The 22,046-nt window shown below is 40.8% G+C and overlaps 2 long non-coding RNA genes across 3 annotated transcripts in view; one reads left to right on the forward strand and one right to left on the reverse strand.

Moving 5' to 3' along the window:
* Nucleotides 1-22,046, reverse strand: part of LOC148004638 (uncharacterized) — a 266,612-nt gene that overhangs the window by 184,079 nt on the left and 60,487 nt on the right. The gene's annotated exons all lie outside the window — the stretch shown is intronic.
* LOC148004639 (uncharacterized) overlaps nt 1-22,046 on the forward strand; it is a 41,197-nt gene that overhangs the window by 3,098 nt on the left and 16,053 nt on the right. The window contains exons 2-4 of one of the 2 annotated variants that reach the window (XR_015626116.1): nt 3,474-3,581; nt 5,481-5,550; nt 6,929-7,586. This is a non-coding gene — a long non-coding RNA (uncharacterized LOC148004639). Of the gene's footprint in view, nt 1-3,473; nt 3,582-5,480; nt 5,551-6,928; nt 7,587-22,046 lie in introns of those variants that run through there. The other variant, XR_015626115.1, reaches the window with a different exon arrangement.

The raw sequence follows: 22,046 nt of genomic DNA on the forward strand, positions 1-22,046 counted from the left end.
TGGAATGTAACCTCTAAACAATGGGCCCAGATAACCTTTGCTCCTTATAATTATCTCAGGTATCTTACTATAGTGACGAAAACCCATCACATCCGTTATTCCATTCATCCAGCATCTTCAGGAAGAATATGAAATAAAGTTGTCTTAGGCAAAAGTCAAAGAGAGAGAAAGAAAAGACAGAAGAAAAGAGTGAATAGATTAGAGAGGCTATCTTTAGCAACCTCTCCTTCAAGCTGCTCTCTCTGAAGGATCTGACTTCAAGTCAGAAAGACATGAGGCTAAAATGGATGGTAGAAAAGAAAACTAGAGAATATGTTAATGTGTGCTTGAACTCCCGTGAACACAGTCACAAGAAAATGCCGTAAGAATGTGTCGTAGACTTCAGTCAAACACCAAAGGGATCGTTGCTGTACGAAGCATATCCCGCACTTACACGTGGAATTTTATGCCTCCTAGAGAGGCCACAGTAATCTGAGCATCGGTTTGTCCACAAACAATGGTGCACACACACAGAGTGCCTTTTCTAAGGGAAAGGAAGACCAACAAGAATACACCAATGACACCCAATCTCACTTTTAAAAAGCAGCGTTAAATATGAACATGGCATCTGGTCTCACAGCCCTGTGACTTTTGTGGTAATCAGTTAGAAACATGCTAAAATTTTACGTTTTTTTTTTTTTTTTTTTTTTAAATACGACACAATGACTTGATTGTCTCCCCGCCCCCCGCCCCCCGCCCCCCTCACTTCCCCTTAAGAGATGATTCTCCACCACTTGTCTGGTATGTATTGATTGAAAACAATTTGGAAATGACTCCATCTGTCAATGAAATGCAAACACCTCTGGAGTGAAACCAAGCAGCTGCTTAAGCACTCAGAGCTTCGCCAGACAAAGACACCCTCTTCCCAACACAGGCTCTGTTTACACTGTGCCCAAACAACGGCTCATTCAGGGAAAAATTCATTACTTCCAGGTTGTGTAAACACAATCATTATTTATAAGGAGCTTTATAAGGAGGATAAGATTAACCCTTTCTCAGCAGAGAATCACTAAACACCAGAGGTGGACTCCTATGCAAGCCTGTGCTTTAGTGTGAGTCTGTGCATGCCTGTTTGTGTGTGTGTGTGTGTGTGTGTGTGTGTGTGTGTGTGTGTGCTCGCATGCCTTTGCTTGTGCATCACACTTAACTTTTACAATACCTCCAGTTCCCATGAGTTGCAAAAGCAAATACGAAGCCTAGAATTTATGAAACTCCTGTGGGTTTTTGTTTACTTTATTTTCTCAGTTGCCCACTTACAACAATCAGAAATTGGCAAATACTTTTCACATAAAGAAAAGCATAGCTGTGTTATAGCCATTTCTTCATTAAGGGACATTAAGTGACTGAGATCTGAGTCCTGTCTGAGTTTGCAAAGCAATGCTCTAGCTGCCTGCTTATATGTCCTCTATGATGTACAGCATTTCTGTCTCTGAGCCTGGTTCCAGATCTGCCAATCGATAAAAAAAATACCACATAGAGTGGTTTAAAGATGAAAACAATTTAAAATACACATAAATAATTCGATATGATACTTGCCATTCAGCACTTGATACAAAGGACTTCTTGTAATTCATCATAAGTTTTAGTGGGTTTTAATTGACGATCTTCAATCTGTTAACATTCAGCTCTTGGAGATTTTAGCAGTAAACGATCCCTTGTATAGCTATTGCAGAAATGAACACTGATGCCAGTCACTAAGCAAATAACCGTGGAGCAATTCAATGGGGATTGTTTTAATTACCTGTAACTCTGCCTTGTTGTTGGTGTGTGGCTGCAGGCATCACTCCATAGTTAAGATCTTGGGAGATCGCAGTGGTAGTCCAAGCAGAGCAATGGAGGGGGGTTTAACATAGGACTGGCTACAAAGTTATAAGTAGGGTTTAGGAAGAAAGATACCAATGGAGCACCCCAGAGGTAGTAAAGCAGAATGGTCAGCAATATAAGCTTGAACAGGAGGCAACAGGGTGCTACAGGAACCTAGAGGGGAGAGCTGTGCATAGAACCTGCCCACATAGGCTGTGGACTTTGGTGGAGTCACTGCTAGAGATGCCATCAGTCTAGGAAGGAGTTAGGGACAAAGACTCCAAGGTCATAGTCATGTTGTCCACTGGATTCTCTGCCAGAGCTTAGGATGGCGAGAGCTGTGAGGGGACAATGTCAGCTTGACATGTACATCAGCTTTCTGGAACCCAGAACAGGCAAAAATGAGGTTGCAGGAACAATTAAAAAGCAATTAGAATTGCAGGCACAGAGGATTCCTCTTGAGTAATATGGGAACCGCCCATATATACAGTGGATGTGTAGAACAAATGGATTCTGAGTCCAAAACGTCCCTGCTGGACTAGGTGGCACAGTGCTCTGACACAAGAGGAATGTGTCAGCCTCTAGAAAATACATAAAGTGTCACGGAAATCTGGGATTCACTGTAGGTCATTTCTGTTTGGTCCCAGGATAGAGTATCACCTGGTGAAGATATAATAAGTTAGGCTACCTTTACTGATGGTGAGGGCTAATATTGATTACCAACTTGAAGGATGTAGACTCACCAAAGAGACAAGACTCTGGGAATATCTGTGAGGGACTATTTATGTCAAGTTAGTTGTGATGGAAGGTGCATCTCAAATATGGTAATACTGTTCCCTGGGATGGGGTCCTGAACTGATATATCTATAACATTTATATCTATATATCTATATCATTTGTATCTGTATCTATATTATCATCTATATTTATATCATCATCTATATAACATCTGTATATCAAGTATATATTTGCTATTTATATCTATATCTATCTATATCTATCTATATCTATCTATATCTATCTCTCCTGTCTATCGATCTATCTGTCTGTCTATCTATCTGTCTATCAATTTAACTATCTATATGTATAAAGATCCATCATATATACATACATATATATATATATATATGTCTCAAGTGTAGGTAATACAGTTCTGTGGGCTGGGATCCTGGACTGATATTTATCTGTATCATCTATATATTATCTGTCTGCCCTCCATCTGTCCATCCACCCACCTATATATCATCTACATCTCCATTGCTCTCAGGTTCCTGACTATAGATGCAATGTGATCAGCTACTTCACTTTCATAACCCGCTTTCCTCACTGTGATAAACTGTATTCTCATGAGCTGTAAATTGAAATAAAACCCTCTTCCTTTAGGTTGCTTCTTAGCAGGTACTGCTCACAACAGTGAGAAAAGTGGCTAAGAGAGTGACCTTTACATCACTCGGTCCTCAAGTCAGACTTGATTCTAATCTAGCTCTAGCTTATCTTATAGGGGAAGGGTCATACTGTGAGCCTCTTGTAAGTAACAATACATTATATTGTGAATGTACTTTAAACCACTGGCTTGGCTCCTGAAATGGGATCCATAGCAGATACTGTTTTGTGTTTTCCATCTTCAACAGAACCACAAAGTGATTGCAGCCCCAGACAAGTGCTTCATGCAACCTTGTTAGAGACCGTGAACCCAACCATGATGCTCCTGATTGCCTGGCCCCCACAAAGTCCACAAGGTAATCAATGTATTTTGATAGTTCTTACAATAACATTCATGGCAACAAGGGCTCAAAGGCACTCACCGATAAACGATCAAGGAGTCTTGAACAGAGTCAGTGTGAAATCTGGGAAAAGTTAAGCTTGATTTTTTGGGAGAAGAAGATTTAATTGAAGTGAACAACGAGATACAAACAGAACTGACTATACATGTGTATATGTATGTGTACATTTATGTATACATATAAGTTTATACATTGATGTATGCAAGAAAAGTAGTACTGATAAGATATAAAGGCAATCATCTTTGAGATTGTGGCTTGTACCACTTTTTCTCTTCAAGAATTCTGTGGTTCTATAGAGCATGTTATTTATGGAGAGATGATTAAAATACAAAGAAATACCCCTCTCGGTATCACACAGATGTAAAGGGTGGAACTGAGACTAAAACTCAAGCTGGCCTGAGTTCCAAAGTTAACCTTTATCTTTAAAAATTGTATTACTTTGATTTTAATTACATGGTTATGCACGTCTGTGTGTAGGTATGTTCATGTGAGTGCAGGTACCCATAAAGCTTGGAGAAAGCATCAGACCGTAGGCACTAGAGTTATAGGTGGTTTTGGCCTTTGTAAGCTTGGACCTGGGAACTCAGCTCCTGTGCTCTGCAAGAACAGGAAGCCCTAGAATCGCCGAGCCACTTTCTGGTCCCCACACTTCCTTAATGCTGCCTTTGCAGAAAGGAAGGAATACCTGAAAAGATATGATCAGAAATGAATTCAGATAAAAAAAACATGTCTGAGGGAGAAGCCATTTTGTTTTATGAAAAACAGTGGAAATGACCTAAAGTATTAACATAGTAGAAACCTAGTCCAAAACATGGCCAACCAGAAGCTGGAGACAAAGGTCACATTACTGGGAACAGGAGACGTTTGGGGTGAAAACAGAACAGTACTGTGAAGGAAGTCCCATGTGTAGCTATCTCTGCACAGATGGATGGAAAGGGGGAGGGACCAGTGGCTCTGTTTAAAATCATTTTGAGATCATATTGAAGTTTAGCATCTTTTTTCCATTTCATGTTATGAATAAACCTGTGCATGCACGTGCACACACACACAAACACACACACAGAAACACATAGACACAGACACACAGACAGACACACAGATACACAGACAGATACACACATACACAGAAACACACAGACACAGAGACTGAGACAGACACACAGATACACACAGACACAGACACACACACAGACACACAGACAGACACACAAATACACAGACAGACACACACACACAGAAACACACAGACACAGACACTGAGACAGACACACAGATACACACACACAGACACACAGACAGACACACAAATACACAGACAGACACACACACACACAGAAACACACAGACACAGACACTGAGACAGACACACAGATACACACAGACACAGACACACACAGACACACAGACAGACACACAGATACACACAGAGACAGACACACACAGACACACAGACACACACACACTCAAATGGATTGTTTGGACTATCAGCAAAAATTCTAGTGAGTTCATGAAGTAAACACAATCCTTCTCCAGACTAAGGATTAAGTCTGTGCTGGCTAGTGTGTAACAGGTATGAGCTCCTGAGAAAGGATTGCCACCCTTGCTGGTTTTAAATGTTATCGTGTGTGGTCCTTCAGAGTGAATGCCATTGATAAGGAAGTTTGGGAAAAGTCTTGATTTTTCCATATAAATTTTAAGAAAGCAAATTTTTGGTTGTGCATTTTCAGTTCTTTGATTATATATATCACGCATATATGAAATGTATAAATATGTGTTGTACATATATATTTACTTGTATATGTATAATTTCTAATGAGCATGTGAAGGGGATAATACTTCTGGTCATTTTTACAGAAGAAAGAGATGGCAAACGAGGTGCCTGTGCTCATGATCAGAAAGACGCAGTGCTAAGGCTGAAATTCAGGTAAGCCTGATTCTGAAGCCGAGTTGGCTGTCTGCACCTGTGGTCCTGTCATATGGATTATGCTCGTCTCCCTGGAAATCAGGAACAGCCAATCAGCTGCCCCTCATCACTTTATGTAATAACCTGGAGAGTAGGGAGAGCCATCTGTTTCAAGAGAAGCATATTTGAGTCCATAAGGCAATGGGTTAGCAGAGAACAGAAGGATTATGACACTGCCATTTGGCATCCCGACTTACTCCGCATTTATAAAATAGAAGTATGTGGCCAAACATGTTGATTTCCGAAGGCTACCACTATCACCATCCTCAGGGGAGCACAGGCAGGGACATCATATGCAGAATAAGGGATATATTTTGGGAGGATGACTTCAGCCATGAGGTTTTTAAGCCTTTCCTTCCTGAAGACTTTGCTTCCAAATGACTCATGGGGTAGAAATATTTTGATATTGAGGCACATGAAGCAGAAAAGAAGCACAGGGGAAAAGTTGGATTGATATTAAGAACACAAAACTGGGCTGGGGATTTAGCTCAGTGGTAGAGCTCTTACCTAGGAAGCGCAAGGCCCTGGGTTCAGTCCCCAGCTCCGAAAAAAAGAACCAAAAAAAAAAAAAAAAAAAACCCACAAGACTGCACAATGATTTGAACATTAAGAACCAGTGCAGTGGTTTCAAAAGAAGTCTGTAAAGACCTTCCAAATTCAGAGAGCTTTCAGGGTGGGTACATACCTAAACTTAATATCTGGTAGGCTCCAAGAATGAGACGCTGGTTGACATAAGTTATTCCGAGGACCAGCCTTAGTTTAGAGTCACTGTCTGAGAATGTGTAAGCTCATCAATTTGGTTTACCATTAGCTGTCTTTTTAAGTTTATGTAAGTGGTCTTTAAGATCATGGTTTTCTTTAATTGGCTTCTAAGTGTTGAAATCCCTCCACATGGTCCGTATCTTTTCTTGTCAAAAACCACCTTTTGAAATCCAATCCTTGATAAAACACTGGCTAGTATGGAAATAGGAATATGGAGGTCAATCATCTATCTTAATATAATTAAGTTTAATCAGAAAGAAAAAATGAGATAAAAATGGCAAGAATTAGGTCAGCGATTTAATAAACTAATAGTTTCTTTTTTAAAAAAAGGATTTCCAATTAATTCTTTGGTGCATTCCCAGAACCCCTTAAGAATATCAGACACCCGCTGAGCATGTTATATACCCAAAGCACCAGAACAGAACTCACCCATAGGCTTCTTGGAATTCTCCATCTGGTCTCTGATTTAGTAATAGCTTCAGTTCTTCAGTGCTAGAGAAGGAAATTCTCGTCCATTTTTAAACTGAAGCTAATTATTGAGGGGGATTTGGTTCCTACATTTTCTCCTGCTATACAGGTTAGCAAGGAAGTGGCGACAGAGAATGATCTTTAAATGTTTACAAGAAACAAGAGTAAAATGAATAAAACGGCCTGCTTATATCCATTGAGCTTTATCCAACAAAAGAAACTTCACCAAGCATTTTAATAGGGGATCTGTTGATTGGGTGAGGGGGAACTAAAGAAGGCCCTGGGAACATCGGATGTGGTCATGACTGAAAATAGTAGATATCCTCAGGGCTGGAGACATAGTATGCAGTTGAGCTCAGGAATCTCATTAGGAAGCTGCTGAGGAACCAGAAGCTTCACCAAGGGACCCACCCATGTATAGTTAACAAAGCTCCAGTGAAAGTGCCACTCACGCGCCTGAGACCAGTGCATCATGAGTTCTGAGGAAGATCCTGGAAAAATGGAGCTCCGCGTTCTGAAGAGATGGCTCTACCACGCAGGTGCTAGTACCTCAGCAGTTGGGAAGAGTTTCCGAGTCGCTGAGACGCAGGCATATACATTGGGACAACAGTCTGACAGGTGCTCCTGAAAAGGCCCAACAAGGCTGATAGCAGGACCGTTTGGATAAGGTGAACCTGTGACCAATCACTGTGCCCAGGGTGACAGGCCATATGGAGTGATCTGTTGCAAAATAAAATAGTAAATAAAATAAAAATAAGTGAACAGCTCCCTTTTCGCTTTCCTCTTTTTCTTTCATTTATTCCCTTCCAGTTCTTCCCATTGAGCAAAACTAGCAATGATTCTGTCGACAAGGAGGCATGTCACCTCCAGGAGGCCAAGTCATCACAGCCCAAGTGGAAGGAAATGGATTTAGATCCTGACACCAGGGTGCATAGTTTCATTCTGGGCGAACAGCAACAGAATGAGCCCAAAGAAAATACGGGGAGTGCAAATAGTAAAGAGGCAAGAAGCAATGAATAAAATAAGATGCACACTTGATGGAGACCTCCTAGAGAATAAATTCCTTTAAAAGCTAATTAGGTTATTTATTTCCTTTGCATCCTGATCGCAGCCTTCCCTCCCTCTTGCCCTCCTAGTCCCTCCCACCCCCTCCTCTACCCACTATCCACCTCTCCTCCCTTTCTCCTCAGAAAGGGGGGGCCTCCCATGGATGACAATAAACCTTGGCAAATCAAGTTGCAGTAAAATTAGGTGCATCTTCTCCTATTGAGGTTAGACAAGGCAGTCCAGTTAGGATAAAGGCCCTAAAGGTTAACAATGGAATCAGAGACAGTCCCTGATCCTGCTGTTAGGAGTCCTACCTGAAGACTCATCGTTACATATGTGCAGAATGGGCCTAGGTCAGTCCCATGCATGCTCTCCTGTTGGCTGTTCTACATCTGTAAGTCTCTATGGGCCCAGGTTAGTTGATTCTGTGGGTTTTCTTGGGGTGCCTTTGACCCCTCTGGCTCCTTCAACCCTTCCTCCCCCTCTTCTGAGAGATTTCTCAAGCTCTGCCTAATGTTTGGCTGTGAGTCTCTCCATCTGTTTCCATCAGTTGCTGGGTGAAGCCTCTTTGATGACAGTTAGACTAGGCTCCTGCCTGCAAGTGTAGCAGAATGTCATTAACAGTGGCAGTTGTGTGCTCCCTCTCATGAGTCTCAAGCCTTCTAGAGAATAAATTCTTGGTTCTTGAGCTTTCTGTGGAGGGGACAAAGTAATAAAGCAAAATTGGTGGTTTTTGAATACAAAAAACTAAGAGATTATATTACAAATGAAAACAATGCTAACACAATGCAGCAAATATAAACACAAGTTATGTCCGAATGTTTGACAAGTTAGACAAAAGTGGAACCCTATCCTTGTAACTGATACACACAGAGAAACATGAATATTCCTAAGGAAATTACTAGATGGGAAGAGTTAAAAGATTCTCATAATAAAAATCTTAAGCTCTTTCTATAGAATCTTGAAAAATCTTCTTGATTTGCCTACCGTGGTTTCATGTTCCTAATTACCATAAATTGTTCGAGCACGCCCGTCTTACATTCTGTACTTGAGAATGCTGCCATCACTGGCCTTGAAGGGATGCGTTTTCTGCTCATTTGTGCTCCCACTTGTGCTCCTGCTTGCGTTCCTGCCGTGCTCCCTCACAGTAGTTTGCATGTTCTTTTGTCCAGACTTTCTGTTCTTCAACATTGAACTGACCTTCTGATTTTAATGCATGTCTTGAATTTGCCTTTTAGTTAAGATGTCTTTCTTTCCTGGAACACATGCCTCTGGTTTTCATTTTGCTTTTATAAACAGGAAATTATTGGGAAAACTTCTCTTTTCATGTTTTTCTTTTTTGTTGTTTGTTTGATTTTGTTCTGTTTTTCTTTTGTTCCATTTTATGCTTTCGAAGATGAATGGTAGAGAGAAGTGGACTATTTATTTTGGTGCCGTTATTTAAATACATATGTATATGCCTATGTGGCAAGTATAGGAGAAAGTAAGAAATGCCAAACTAACTTTGGTCCACTTAGATCTCAGGTGCTGAACAAATGCCAAGGTGTCAGTGGTTCCACTGCTGGCCAATATGGCCTGACTGAAGAGGAATCAGCAAAGACACTACCATGGGGAACTACACTGGGTTACCAGGAAAGAAACTTAGATTGAACTCCTTTGGAAAGGCTGCATAGGTGCAGTCCTGTGTATTTCTTTGTGGACTACATAAGCAATACCTTCTAGACAGAGGGAATGGCATCACAGAATACTGTTGTAATAAGTTATAATGGCACTGATGACAGAAATTACACAAATTCTATATGCGTACTATCTCCAACCCTTCTGGTCCTGTGAAGATTATTTCTATCACTGCATCTTGATTTAGCTTCTATTTTCCTGGAGTCCAGTTATTTTTCTTTTATGACTCAGAGCTATGCAACTGTTTTTGATGGCTCCATAGCATGTCATGTACCATGGAGAACCAATTTATAAAATGGAGCCGCGGTGCTTCAAAACATTAATTCCACTCTAATGGGAATAATCTATTCCCAGGGTGAGGCTTGGTCACCACAGGAGCAGGCCCATTGAGATAACCACATCACAAAAAATTATCTGTTAGGTTTGGGTCTGTGGGTCAGGATATTAAAATACCATGTAATTGGAGGTCAAATTTAGAAGCATTAATAACTATTCCTTTGAAAACCAACCTGGTAGTAAATGAGAAAACAGCAAGGTAGGTGAGTTTATAGAATTCCACTTAATTCTGTGTTCTACCCAATTTACCAAGAAAAAATAAATTATGTTCGAGGATCAGACACGCAATGTTTCTGGCTACTTTTCATTAAAATAGATTATCTGTGACCATATCTTGAAGCTTTAATCCTGTTTGACATGGCAGCATTTTAGGACAATGATAGTTCTTGACTTCCATAGGCAATGGTAAACAATGTCCCAATAAGAGGGACCTCACAGATCTGCCCTGCTTGGCACACTAGCACTCTTCAATGTCTCTCTGAGCTTCTTATAGTCTGCTTTAGGTTCAATGACCATATGTTTTCTAAAGATGGCAGCTCCTATTACTAGTAAAAAGTTCCCTAAATGATTTCTTGAAGGACAATTTTGATGAGAAATGATGAGGGACCACTTTGTTGTCCTCTGTTAGTCCATAGAGCTACATTTTATGCAACTTTGAGTCCTGTCTCATCCTACTTTCTTTATAGTTTAGCATCTGGTCAGAGTCAGACAATGATGAGCCTAGAAGTTGAGTGAAAAATGAGACGGGGAGAGTTCTGCATTTATTTCTTCTTTCTTTTCTATGCTTTGCCTTTTGTCAAGAATGGCTGCTCTTCTAATGGTCCTGATTTCATATCCTGCAAGTACACACTGGCTCACAACCATCTATCATGGGATTTAATGTCCTCTTCTGTCTGATGCCATCTTCTGTCATGCAAGCATACATGTAAATAGAGCATTCATATACATAAATAAATCTTTAAAAAAAAAGGCTGTACCCTTCTATAGACCTAGTTCTATTGGAAAACTCCTCCACCACATCTCATGTTCTATTGCCAAATATTAACTTGTTTGCCTTTTTGAGTTCAATAGGTGATTACTGTTGCTAGTCCTTTGTTATTTCTTTTCTACTTAGCATAGTATTGCAGAATATTTGATCACACTGTGAACGCAAGATTGTGTTATTTACTGAAAAACAAAAAGAAAACAAACCCATTTCCAGTTGAAGTGTGGGTCAGCCCTTCACACACACATTTAATCCCTTGGACTGTAATACAGATACAACCTTAGCATACACCTTTATTCCCAAACCATGAAGGTAATTTTAGTTTGTAGAAGGAAACACCCATGTTTGAAATTGATTTCTAATTAAGTGGCAGACAAAGTAAGAAGTCAGAGAAACATTTGGCAGATTAGGGTATGGCCAACTCAGGAGAACAGAGAGAAAAGGGAAACTACTTGAGGAGGCAGTTTTCTTAGGAGAGTTTTTCAGAGACAGAGTGAAGAAAGAACAAGGTAGACATAGGTGAAGACAGAATGAGCCAAGAATGAGAAAGAGACAGATTGCTAGAGTTAGTTTTAGGGCATGTAGAACAGTTTAGTCAGTGGCAGAGAGAGAAGCTGGATTGAATCAGTCAGCTTGGAGAGGAGTTTGGGCCCAAAGAGCTGAGTTAAACCAGCCAGCCAGAGTTCAGAAAGAATAAGAAAGGGTGGTCTTATTCAGTAGTGTCAGAGGCTGAAAACATTCTAGGTCTAGATTAGACTGTACAGAGGCTAGAAGCTTCCAGGACTAGGCCTAGGTTACCTGACAAAGGGTGTAAGCCTCAAAGAAAATAATTACTACAAGAGAATAAAAGTTAAATTTACAGTGTGGCCAACTTAGTACTTTTTTCTATCTCTGGGACAAAGCTAATTCTGTTAAAATTATTAAAGCTTTGCAGATAGTAGATTTCCTTACAAGGATTACGATTGATATAGATCAGAATGTACAGGAATGCACTTAGCCCATAGGGAGAGAGTAGCACAGAGGGAATTTTGAGAGCAATTATTTAGGGAAATTCAAGCCAATAATTTGTATTGTGTGTGGACTGAAATTCTGCAAAGATAAGGTACCCTTCTCAATGATCTTTCTGACAAGTAGACATTGAGTGTGATCCTGTCTTTATACAACTCTACTATCCCTTCATTTTCTCATCTGGAAAATGGAGATGGTGCTCGTATCAGTGTCAGGGAGAGCAATGGCTTAAGCATTATCAGGTGCCCAAAGCAGCAAAATAGTGAACCAACCAAAGGTGAGATAGAAGTTTTGTGACTCTGTTAAAGGACTTCATGCAGCAGAGACAGTTACAAGGAGAGACGCTTGAAGTGCTGTGAGCTTAGTAGTCACGGTCCATATTTCCATACATCAGGAGATGTTGTAACCACTAACCAGACCTAGGAGAGAGCATAGGGATAGGGATAGGGAAAGGGAGAGGGAGAGGAAGATGGATGAGATAGATAGATAATGGGTACATAGGTAGTTTGATTGATCGATCGATAGGTAGATAGATAAATAGATACATAGATACATAGATACATAGATACATAGATAGATAGACAGACATACACACACAAGCACACAGAGAGAAAGAGACAAAACCAGAGGGAGAGACAGAGAGGTGTTTCCATAGTGATGGTTCAGTTTCTCATTAGGACAACTTTGAGTAGGAATCTTAACTGTATTTTTGACTGTGTTCCTTTGAATCAGCGATACTCATTCTCAGCCAGTTCACTGCAGTCTCAAACAATCATCCTTATACCTTTCCAGTAGGAGTTACTAGTGGTTTCTTTTCCACCAATAATATGGTACGTAGACCTATAGCAATAGTATGGTCCTGCTCGTAAATGCTGGTGTTAGCTGTTGAGAAAGACAGAAATTCAAACAGAAGTGTGAGCTTAGAATAGCAGCACAGGGAGGTCAGTCCTCCTGATGGATGTGTCAGGGCAGAAGAACAGCAGGGAAGGTTAGCAGGGGCTGCCACTGGGGCCTGAAATCTGCTTCCCAAGTTAGATTGTTAGTCTAGACAACAACAGCCAAAAAAATTAGCATGTAGTATATGCCTGGCAGAAGATACCTGAGAGGCAGTTTATCAAAGTGTGTCAGCTAGAGTGGAGGTCTACCGATAGCAGCATTTACTTTTGTTTTTTGACTAGAAATAGATGTTACTTGAATAAATTCTCCTTATCATCTGTCTTAGAAACACAAAATGAAGGCGAATATTTGTGAGTGTGTGTGTGTGTGTGTGTGTGTGTGTGTGTGTGTGTGTGTAGACACATGCTGTCTGTTGTCAGTAGCCAGATATTTCAAAGCAAGGCCTGACAGTAATTAACCAGAATAGAAGCCAGGGCATATAAATTATTTTTAAGAAATTGAATTCCTGTGTGTTTGTGGGCATGTATTCCAAAGCAAAAAGAATTGGAAAACAGCTGAGGCTTTGGGAAAATCCTGTTAGTGCTGAGGATTTGAGGAAATAGGCAAGGGAGCAAACAATGTCATTTTGGATTTCTGCTGGCGATTCAGAAAATTTGAATTGAAGAAACAAGAACTATTTTCAAAGGTCTCCCGACAGCTGTCAGCTCCTCCACTGTCAGCCGTTCTCTGGAGGCTCTAATAAGCCCTTCCTTGTCAGGTATTTCTGTCTAAACAAGAAACTGCTAGTCTCCTATCTGCAACCCCACCCAGAGTGCATCTCCCTTTTGCTTATACACAGATACGTACATATTATTACTGAACACAAACACTTGTTCAGGTTGATCAGTAGGTTGTTTTTGTCAACCTCCTCTCCCGTGCTCTTTAATCTGTAAATGACTCAAGCTTCGGGGATCTTGTCTAACAGGCAGTCAGATCTGGCTCTTCTACTGATGAACTAACCAGAAACCTAAAGAAGTGGCTCCCTCTGGTTTTGGACCTCACTATCCTCAAACCTAACAAGGCTGAAATACCTTACCTTATTTTCCTACATAATACATAATCAAGAGAGAGGGACAATAAAGACAAAATCCCAGAAGAGAGCTCTTCAAATATTTCTAAAAACCTGTCTCCTGTAGCATTCAATATCTTTGCCCAATTCCAAATAAATGACTGAAGATCTGTCACTTTCAGAAGTTAGTCTTTTTAAAGAAGAGTTGTTTATTACAAAGTCAGCACCTTTTCCTCCCATCCACATTCTAACCAGGTTCAATTTTGCTCAGGTTCTGAGAACAGGGTAGTGTGGCCATAGGCCAGAAAACACGTTTCTTTTAGATGACTTTTTGTGCTAATTTTGTCCCTTTCCTTAAGAAATTCTTCACTGGTTTCCCTCTCTACTCCCTAGTGTGTGATATTCTGTTATCCTCACATTTTACTGTTAGTCCTTCTTTAGGGCGTCAACATATATCTTGGAGTAATTCAAACTTGGCTTGTGTTCTGGTCAAGTTCCTCTTAACGACATTTCCCCATCACCATCTGATATACTCTTAATGTGTTTGGAGTTACCGCCTTGTTTTCTTTCTTTTAGCTTCTTCTTGTGGTTCTGGGGATTGAGGCTACCCCTCATGTATGGAGGACCTGAGGGTTGCCCTCTATAAACTCAGCTCTGTGTTTCTCTCCTTCCTTTCTTGATTAAAATATTCCCAGACATGCAGTTCACTTGGCAAATTTACTTGAAGAGGAAATACACTACCAGTTTTATTAAAGTAAGAAAAAAAAAAGCCAACCAACCAACCACCAACCAACCACCAACCAACCATCAACAAACCAACCAACCAAACATAAAGAAAAAAGCCAACAACAAAACCCTAACACCTCAACTGAGGAATATCAAATGGACGAGAAGCACCTAAAGAAATGTTCAACATCCTTAGTCATCAGGGAAATGAAATAAAAACAACCCTGAGATTCTACCTCACAAAAAGAAGGCAATAGCAGATGCTGGCGAGGATGTGGAGAAAGAGGAACACTCCTCCATTGTTGGTGTGATTGCAGACTGGTACAACCACTCCGGAAATCAGTCTGGAGGTTCCTCAGAAAATTGGACATTCCACTACCTGAGGACCCAGCTATACCTCTCCTGGGCATATACCCAAAGGATGCTCCAACATACAACAAAGACACATGCTCCACTATGTTCATAGCAGCCTTATTTATAATAGCCAGAAGCTGGAAAGAATCTAGAAGCCCTTCAACAGAGGGATGGATTCAAAAAATGTGGTACATCTACACAATGGAGTACTACTCAGCTATCAAAAACAATGACTTCATGAAATTCATAGGCAAATGGATTGAACTAGAAAATATCATCCTGAGTGAGGTAACCCAAACGCAGAAAAGCACATATGGTATACACTCAATGATAAGTGGATATTAGCCCAAAAGCTCGAATTACCCAAGATGCAATCCACAGACCACATGAAGCTTACAAAGAAGGATGACCAAAGTGCGGATGCTTCACTCCTTCTTAAAAGGGGGAACAAAAATATCCATAGGAGGGGATATGGAGGCAAAGTTTAGAGCAGAGTCTAAAGAAACGGCCATTCAGAGCCTGCCTCACATGTGGCCCATATGTATACAGCCACCAAAACTAGATAAGATTGATGAAGCTAAGAAGTGCATGCTGACAGGAACCAGATATAGATCACTCCTGAGAGACCCAGCCAGAGCATGTCAAATACAGAGGCGAATGCTAGCAGCAAACCATTGAACTGAGAACAGGACCCCCGTTGGAGGAATTAGAGGAAGGATTGAAAGAGCTGAAGGGGCTTGCAACCCCATAAGAGCAGCAATGCCAACCAACCAGAGCTTCTAGGGACTAAACCACTACCCAAAGACTATACATGGACTGATCCATGACTTCAACTGCATATGTAGCAGAGGATGGCCTTGTTGGGCACCAATGGAAGGAGAAGCCCTTGGTCTGCTAAGGTTGGACCCCCCAGTGTAAGGGAATATTGGGGGAGCGGTAAGGGAGGGGGTGGATGAGGAAGGGAACACCCTTATAGAAGAAGGAAAGGGGGGGTAGGGGCTTATGGATAGGAAACCGGGAAAGGGAATAACATTTGAAATGTAAATAAGAAATATCCAATAAAAAAATTAAAAAATTTAAAAAAATTTAAAAAATCCCTAACAACAGAAAACCACAGGTGCTCTCAAAGAAACCATTCTTCAAAGTAAGTTCTTACAACCAAAGAAGTCAAATAAAGGAAGAATGAAAGTAGAAAGAACCTAGGGGAAAGAAATAACAAAGAGAATCAGCAGCTTCAACTAACTGTGACTTGTGATATATTCCCATAATCGTCTGTAAACCCGTCCTCTCATGAAGACTGTCATCCTAAACAACTTCAGGCCAGGATCACCTCAGAGCTATGGAAGTAAGCACACTGGATAGTTATTCTAGCTTTGCAAGTGTTCTTTCTGGGTTCAAATGGATGACAGGACAGAGAAGATAAGTAAGTGAGAGCTGCTAGGGAAGTGAAAGGGTGGTGGCGGTGTCTAGGAAATGTACAGTGCTGGACATGAGTAGCTCTCATTCTTCAATAAAGTTTTCCCAAACCTCAGACCAACTCTTGAGTCCTCTGCTTATGGGGCAGGTATAAAGCACGTCCAGTATGCACGAAGCAAACACGATAGTGCTTCAATTGTCTCCTAGGAGACAGAATAATCACTTGGAAATCATAGAAATGAATTGCTTGCTAAAACGAAAGTAGCAAAAGTCACTGTCATGTCTTTCACTGAAACTAGAGGAGTTGATTAAAGTGCAAGAGATACGATAAACACTCAACCACAAATGAGAGGTCTATATTACCTTCCCTCTCTCCAAGTCTTAGAGGCAGCTGAGGATTGTCTCACAGCTGTGGTTGCCTGTATGAGACCTGCTCCAGGTTAAGCCAGTAACATTCTATCATGAGCCCCTCATCACTACTGAAGACTTATTGACGTTGACGGCTCGTGGGAGTTTGTTAGTCTTGTCTAAGTGTGTGACTCCCATACCCAGAAGCATATGTGCAATACAGGCTATACTAAGTGAGCCTTAAAAGAGAGAGAGGGAAAGAGGGAGGGAAGGAGGGAGCAGGGAGGGAGGGAAGGAGAGAGGGAGGGAGGGGTACATTCGGGACTGGGAAGGAATGGTCAAGGGTGGGTCTGTGAGTTAGGGGGAACCTGGGGGTGAATTATGCACATAGATCATGTACATGTGTAAAAATTTCAAAGAATTAATATGAATACTATGTGCATTTGTAAAAGATACCTGTTGTCATTAAAAACAATCATTGCAAACAATGCAAAGATGGGTAGGGCTGAAAACACGAACAGATAGACTCAAATAACTTACGAATTGTTTGAAAATTCTTGACCCCTTATGACTGAAGTGTGTTTTGCAGTCCTGAATCTGTATATTGACCTAGAAAATGTATTGCAGTTGATGGACACGGCTTATTCTGATTCAAGGTAAAGCAGGCTACTGCTGGGGGTTAAATGGGTTTGTGGTTGAGGATTTTGTTTTTAACTGTAATGCTGAGCAAAGTTAGACCAATGTCTGCCCTTTGCTATAAAAGGCTTTGACTTTGTTTCCCCTGTTCCATATTTACTTGCTTCTGAGAGGTCCTGGCTTCTTACTGCTCCCATACACATTCCAGGAGAAAATTTAGAAGCTTGTCAAGTCTTAAGGCAAAGCAAAACAAGTGGGCCTGCGATTCCTGAACACCGTGTATTAATTTTTCCTTTTCATAAGGACATATGAAAATAGTAAGTTATAAACGTTATTTAAAGCCAGTGGGATGATCAAGGTCACTGAGCCCTGACTTGCAAAACATCCACCTATCTCCTAAGGATGATGAACAACCGTCAATATTTTCTTATTTAGGATCTTCTAAATCCATCTTTGCTTTCCCACATATCATCTGTGTTAAAGAGATTTATGTCCGTGTCTAGGCAAAATATGGCCAAAAAAAAAAAAAAAAAAAAAAAAAGTCCTATCATGCTTTCACCAAGGGCGGTCAAGTTGAATACTCTACTAATGTTCAAAGTTTTACCTACCCAGTAGTTTACCCAAACACCAATAGTTTATAATCTACTTTGGGGAAAAAAGTAATTTGAAAGTTTGGAAGACTCACCCTCTTATGGAAAAATCTCCTGGTCTTTCCTGCAGAGAATTAATTATCATGTTGGAAATACTGTGCACTTCACTTCTCCCTGCTTCCTTCCTTAGTCATGAATAAGAAATCCCTACTTTTCGGCTCACAACACTGTGATAGCTGGAGTGCGGCATCTGGATGCTGTTTACATGAACAAGGGAAGAAATGCATAGACTTCCTTTGCCTTTGTCTCCACGGGCCAGATGTTCTCATTTCCTGATGAAATGAACGGAGCTAGGGCATAGGCCAGAGAGAACTGGTCTTCCCTCTGTGACCTGTTCACGTCTGGAATATAATCTCAGCATGATGATGAATTAGTCTGTGAAAATTTCATTACCTCCCCATTCCTAGTGTTGATCTTGAATTCTTCAAGGCTTGATATTTTTTAATTTATAAAGCAGAGTGACAATTCTATCTATATCATAAGCCTATTGTAAATGTCCAAGCACATGCATCCCATCCCATAAATTAACTGATACAATGCACAATGCACCATAATCAGTCCATAAATCTTAATTTGTTTTTATTTTGTTTGTATGGGGTTTTGCCTGCGTGGGTGAATATCCATCATGTCTATGTAGTACCCTCAAAGGTCAGGAGAGACTTACACATCTGGCATTGAATTTATGGGTGTTGTGAGCTGCCAGGTGGGTGCTGGGAATTGAACCTGGGTCTTCTAGAGGAGCAGCCAGTGCTCTTAACCACATAGTCTTCTCTTCAGCCTTTAGTTGTTTATTAATATTCATGTTTATTTGACTTTATCAGTCTTAAGAATTTTCCTTTTGGTCATTTTTGCAGAGAAATTAAAATTTCTGTTATCTCATTCCATCAAGTGTTTATTAATAGTGCAGACAGATGCATCCATGTTCCATAGCCAACAGTCCGAATTACTCTCAGCCATCTCATCTTTTGAAAAAGAGGATAAAAATCAGCAGGTTGAATGTTTTCCAAACTTCGGCTTCTAGCCTATAGTTCAGCAGAAACACAACTTTTGCTGAATTTTTTAAAAAAAATAAACATCCTTTCATTTAATGAAGAAAGAATGTCAAAAGAGCAGATTCCAAAAAGGTATTTTTGTGCTGTCCAATCTATAAATTTACAGAAAGTGAGAGAAAAATGTGAAACGTTCATAAGTTGAGCCTCGTAGCTCCGAATACTCATATAATAAGGTCCCACATGATTTGCATAATATTTAATGTGATCGAATAAGCAAAATATGATTGATCTGAAACTTCTGTGTTTGAAAGTATTTGGCAATATCTAGTAAAAGTCTTACTGAAACTATGAGCAGGGAGATCAAATTATGAATGATTCTCAGTTATTGACTCTCAGTCTGTCTTCCACTTTGTTTGCAACTCTCTCTGATGTTCTTTTATTAAAAAATTTTCTTCCTATACCCAGTCATTAGAAGTCACCTTTTGGGTGTCTGTGTAACTTACAATAGCTCATTTTAAAAATGTGCGTATTTTGTGTGTGTGTGTGTGTGTGTGTGTGTGTGTGTGTGTGTGTGAATGGCACATGTGTCTCTCTGTCTACATATCTCCAAGGTTGGAAGGAAACCTTGGGTGTCATCTTTAGGAACATTTAAACCATACTGACAATATTTCAAGAAAACTTGGAGACTCGACTCTGGCTATCACTGCACATTTTCAAGGAAAAACCCAATTGTATTATGGCTACTCGCTCTCAGGCAAGCCTGCTGAAAACTTGCCAGTTGTGCAGACCCGGCTTCCCAGGCTGCACTGCCAAGAAAATGATCATCTCTGCCATGATGATGACCTACTTACGGTCTCATATTCACTAGAGAATTGTGGTGCGAGAAGCAAAACTCATAGGGTAGCACAAACTGCGTTTTTAGTGTTCACTTGTGAATTATCAATGACTAAGGGTGTGAGGCTGATGGTACCTAATGCCTATGGCAAAGAAAAAAAAAAACTCCTGACCTACTATTTTATAACCGTATACAGCCACATAGCATAATGATGTGAGTCCCTAAATATCACACTCCAGGGAAAACATATTTTTAGATGATCTCAAGTGTAAGATGGGAAGAAATTATCATTTGTTCTCCAAGTAGTCAACTTTACAAGGTAATGCTCATATGTAGGTAAGAGGTATAGGCCATTTGTCAGAGACTGGTCAGTCTGTTTTCCAATGAAGATGCAAAACTGTATGCATTGGTTGATGAATTAAACTTGAGTTGTTTATTTATACTGAATAGCAGAATAGATTACATGTTATTTTTAGAGATCAGGCCTGGATAGTTTTTTTTCCCCCTCATTTATTACTGAGAATTAAGCATGGTTTCTCCCTTCTGAGAGAAGTATTCTACTATTGAACTACACTCCTTGCCCTTATTTGTATATTTAAATGACTCAAATATTATCCCACAGAGATTTTGTCCATACTATTAAGTACCCACTTCCATCTGGTTTAAAGGAATTCCCTTTTGAACCTTTAACCACATTTTAAAAGACTTAATTTCATATACAGTCATCTTTGAGATGCCGATGAACAGGATTATAAAATAGCAATTTAGCAGGGCCGTTCTCCAGTGTATTCAGGAGTTCAGAAAACAATGACTAGGCCCTGATAAGTTTACACACACTTTGTCATCGTTCTAAGGGACTTGGGAAGGGGCGCCACAGAAAACACAACTTCAGTGGTTCGGTGAAACTTTACATGTGGTGGATCCTTGAGTATTTTGAGCCTTCAGCCGTATTGATTTGCACTGGGCATGGGTGGGTCTCCTAACCACTTCCTCCTAAGCACCATCTTCAAGGCGTCAGTGTGGGAGATAAACAGGAAAGAGGACGGCTATGGCTAAGCGTGCTCAGCAGCTGCCAGGGTAGTCTCAGGTCTACCCAGAAGCTGGGACCCAACTGAAGGAATCCTGAGGGGGAGCACCTGGAATGTGTTCATAAGAAACGGAACCTGGTTGAAAGCCACTGTTGAACGTGAGGACTATGCGACCGAGAGAGTGTGATGCATTAAGACAGTGCCATTCAGGAATTTGGAAACGAGCTCGTTTAGGTTGGTGATGCAAATAATTCTGAGCGAACGAGCAAATCCCACATTGTCAAGTTCAGACAGAGACCCACAGGATTTATTTCTGTCATCGAAGGGACACAATGAAAGATGGAGACCGCCGGAACCTGAAGGAAACAGACCAGATAAACAGTTCTCTGCACCCAAATCCCGTGGGAGGGAGAGCTAAACCTACAGAGAGGCAGACACGCCTGGGAAACCAGAAGAGACTGCACTCTGCACACATCCAGACGCCAGAGGAAAACACCAAACGCCATCTGGAACCCTTGTGCACGGAGGCTCCTGGAAAGAGCGGCGCAGATCTCCTTGGTTGCTGCCGCCGTGGAGAGGACTTAGGCTACCCCACGAGCACACTTGAGCCTCGGAACCTCAGGTAGGACCAACTTTTCCATTGCAAGTGACCTGCCTGGTGAACTCAAGACACAGGCCCACAGGAACAGCTGAAGACGTGTAGAGAGGAAAAACTACACGCCCGAAAGCAGAACACTCTGTCCCAATAACTGGCTGAAAGAAAACAGGAAAACAGGTCTACAGCACTCCTGACACACAGGCTTATAGGACAGTCTAGCCACTGTCAGAAATAGCAGAACAAAGTAACACTAGAGATAATCTGATGGCGAGAGGCAAGCGCAGGAACCCAAGCAACAGAAACCAAGACTACATGGCACCATCGGAGCCCAATTCTCCCATCAAAACAAACATGGAATATCCAAACACACCAGAAAAGCAAGATCTAGTTTCAAAATCATTTTTGATCATGATGCTGGAGGACTTCAAGAAAGACGTGAAGAACTCCCTTAGAGAACAAGTAGAAGCCTACAGAGAGGAATCGCAAAAAGGCCTGAAAGAATTCCAGGAACACATAAATAAACAAGTAGAAGCCCATAGAGAGGAGACACAAAAATCCCTGAAAGAATTCCAGGAAAACATAAATAAACAAGTAGAAGCCCATAGAGAGGAGACACAAAAATCCCTGAAAGAATTCCAGGAAAACA

The sequence above is a fragment of the Rattus norvegicus genome, chromosome 7 (assembly GCF_021556685.1).
Source record: "Rattus norvegicus strain SHRSP/BbbUtx chromosome 7, alternate assembly SHRSP_T2T, whole genome shotgun sequence".
NCBI classification, from domain to species: Eukaryota; Metazoa; Chordata; class Mammalia; order Rodentia; family Muridae; genus Rattus; species Rattus norvegicus.